The sequence below is a fragment of the Rhinopithecus bieti genome, unplaced genomic scaffold (assembly GCF_001698545.2).
Source record: "Rhinopithecus bieti isolate Rb0 unplaced genomic scaffold, ASM169854v2 scaffold_9383, whole genome shotgun sequence".
Lineage (NCBI taxonomy): Eukaryota > Metazoa > Chordata > Mammalia > Primates > Cercopithecidae > Rhinopithecus > Rhinopithecus bieti.
Window position 1 is genome coordinate 829,649 of NW_016806471.1, and position 3,573 is coordinate 833,221.

At 44.6% G+C, this 3,573-nt stretch overlaps 1 pseudogene; it reads right to left on the reverse strand.

Moving 5' to 3' along the window:
- Positions 1-1,109: 1,109 nt before the first annotated feature.
- Positions 1,110-1,890, reverse strand: LOC108532614 (transmembrane protein 97 pseudogene; annotated as a pseudogene).
- Between the last annotated feature and the right edge of the window lie 1,683 nt (positions 1,891-3,573).

Below are 3,573 nucleotides of genomic sequence, written 5' to 3' on the forward strand. Positions count from 1 at the left end.
TTTTTTTTTTTTTTTTTTTGAGATGGAGTCTTGCTCTGTCACCCAGTCTGGCGTGCAATGGCGTGATCTCAGTTCACTGCAACCTCTGCCTCCTGGGTTCAAGTGATTCTCCTGCCTCAGCTTCCCAAGTAGCTGGCATTACAGGCACCTGCCATCATGCCTGGCTAATTTTTGTATTTTTTGGTAGAGACGGGGTTTCACCATGTTGGTCAGGCTGGTCTTGAACTCCTGACCTCAGGTGATCCACCCACCTTGGCCTCCCAAAGTGCTGGGATTACAGGCGTGAGCCACTCTGCCCAGCCAGCAAAGTAACTTTAATGAAAAAAAAAAAAAAAGTCTTCTGCTAGGATGATCTGTTTGCAACAGACACAAAACATTTTCCAGTTTAACCCATTTCTGACTGAAAGTCATTGTAGGGCTGAACCTTAAGGAAAACTAAGTTTAAACTTCCTTTGCATAGTATTTTGTCTTTTCTCCTTGGGTTAGAGGTGCAGACAAGAAAACATGATATAGTTTTGAATTAATATGAAAGAGGCAACATTTGATATTTTAAAATGGCCCAAAACATCCCAGTGTTCATTTTGCTGGTAGGTGATATCCTCTAGAGAACCGGGAGTGGAGGGTTTAGTCATAATAAGCCTATATGCTGTGGGTCAGGTGACTCATGAACATGTTAAACAGGCCAAGTTCTTTAGCAGTTTCTGGTTTTGTTCTGCTTTTAGCAATGCTGCAGTGGAACTTAGGCACATAGGTATTTGGTACCTCTTCCCTATAACCTAGCCCACACCTCTTTGCCCACTCTGAAGTTGGTCAGTCTGTTCATCCCAGTGCCCTTAGAAGGTGAAGGTTTGGGCTGGGCCCAGGGATTCGCGTCTGTAATCCCAGCACTTAGGAAGACTGAGGTGGGTGGATCACTTGAGCCTAGGTGTTCGAGACCAACCTGGACAACATGGTGAAATCCCGTCTCCACAAAACAAAAACAAAAACTAAAAAAAATTAGCCATGCATGGTGGTGCACACCTGTAGTCCCAGCTACTTGGGAGGCTAGGGAAGATCGTTTGAGCCTAGGAGGCAGAGGTTGCAGTGGGCCGAGATCATGCCACTGCCCTTCACTCCAGCCTTGGCAACAGAGTGAGACAGTCATAAAAAAAAAAAAAGAAGAAGAAGAAGAAGGTGAGAATTTGATGTGGTTTCTGACACCATCTTGCTCTTATGCATTACTGCCAGTGTTTCAAATGCTGCTGAAGATCTGGGTTCTCAGCAGTGTTCCTTGTATTGTATCCAACAAACAACTGCCCTGCAGGCATCTCTTACCCTGGGCCAGTGGTTGTTTCTCTCTCTTTTTTTTTTTTTTTTTTTTTTCTCCTCACACTTGTAGGGGCTCTGCAATATGAACACTAAAAGGACAAATGGTATGAGTAAGTAGAGGGTATAGACAGATACAGGGCTTAACCGCTCATGCAGAGTCTCAGGTCTTTGTCCTTTGAAACCACTGGCTTTGGAGAAATCCTCAAACAGAAATGTGGAGAGTATTGGAATTAAAGTCGTCATGGTGGGAACTGAGTAGATGATTTGCAGGGGTTCAAATTCACTTGAAGCTTCCTTTGAGGAAGGCATAGGTTGCAATGGGAAAGAAAGGCAGCTGAAACACAAGCTTGTAAAACAGAAAGGACTTAAACCAGGCTGATGGCTCCTGTAGCAGCGTGTCTTTGAACTCCTTAGCATACCACATCAGGAGGTTTCTAAACTCTACTGGGTAGAGCTCGTGCAGCAGCACTACCTGCAGGGCCATGAACAGGGTGATGGGGATGTGGGTGAGGAAGTAGAGGCCCAGTAGCGACTCCATGCCGTGGCATTGTCTGTCAGTCGGACCTGGACCTGCCGATGTGAGAAGAGTCAATGTTTTCTTAATACACATTTTCATGAAGTTTTGAGAAGCCCTCATATTTGAGTTGGAATCCTGGAGATCATTTAGTCCAGTTCTATCGTTTTAGAGATGAGAATGCTAAAACCCAAAAGTTAAGCACCTCTTTAGCCTGCACCGTAGGTTACTAGAGGGTTCTTGTCCCTTAATTTTAGCCAGGAAAACCTCCCATCTCCCACCTGCCTCTCTTTTATCTCAAAATGACAGTGAATTTTCTAAATCAGTCTATAAATAAGAACATCTCTTTCACTTCTAATCATCTCTGGTAAACAGTGACTGCTTTGGCCCTAACTGGCATTCTAGAGTGCTTTCAGGGGCCTGGTTTTATCCAGGCTGCAGTCCAGGCCCAGGCCCATCCCTGCCTTCCTCTGTGTGCCTGTAGTCCTCCACCCCTTTTCTCACCTGGCGCTTGTGTAGTACTCCATGCATGACAGCAATCAATAACCTCCTTATTAATTAAATGACACTTTATAAAATCTCTCCTCCAGGGGCTTTGAGAAAGCCAGCTTTGGCTAGCTGTAAAGTTTTCAGTAATCATTTAAGAAAAAAAATGTTATTTATCATCTTTATGTCAGATCACGGCTGCCACATTCTCCCCAGGAGTTCAATCCATCAAGCTCCTCAATGCAAGAATGGCTAACAAGGTCCCTGTCACTTTGGGTGAAATATACAAGCCTCACCAGAGGCTCCTGACTCCCACCAGGATCAAAGTTGTAGGCACCACTCCAGCCCAGCGTCCTCCACCCCGGAAGCCAGCAAGACAGCCTTGCCTTCCTTCCTTTCTTTATTTGTAGAATACCGGTGGAAAAGAAAGAATCCTTCAAAGTTTCGTCCTTTCATGAAAATGGGTTCCTGTGGGCAAGATATCTGCCATTATGCACCTAACCTTTTATATCTGAGATTTTCAAGAGAAAATGGTTTGACTATGATAATAGGTCAGCTTTTGAGATTTCCAACTCTCTTGTGCACATTCCACATTTATAACAACTGTCATAACTACTAGCTATATAATATTTTGCAAAGTGATTTCATTGATGCTATCTCACTTGATCCTCACCTCAACCTTATAAAATAGACAAGGGGTTATTGACATTCTCATTTTGCAGATGAGTAAACTGAAGCAGATGTATGGTCACTTGGGTTCTGGTGGCATTGTAGGGTTTGAGCTCAGATTTCGCTTCAAATCCCATGTGTTGCAAACTATTATATCACCTTGCTTTGTAGCCTCACCTCCCTTGCTGCTTTGTGTGTAGCACAATTGCATTTTGAATTAAGCTGTTGTTTGTAGTCCGTTCTGTTTACCTGTATCAGGAACACTTTACCTGAAATAAAATGCTCAAGAGTGGCTGGACGCGGTGGCTCATGCCTGTAATCCCAGCACTTTGGGAGGCCGAGGCAGGCAGATCACGAGGTCAGGAGATAGAGACCATTCTGGCTAACATGGCGAAACCCGGTCTCTACTAAAAATACAAAAACATTTGCCAGGCATGGTGGTGGGCACCTGTAGTCCCAGCTACTCAGGAGGCTGAGGCAGGAAAATGACGTGAACCCAGGAGGTGGAGCTTGCAGTGAGCCGAGATCGTGCCACTGCACTCCAGCCTGGGTGACAGAGCGAGACTCCGTCTCAAAAAAAAAAAAAAAAAAAAAAA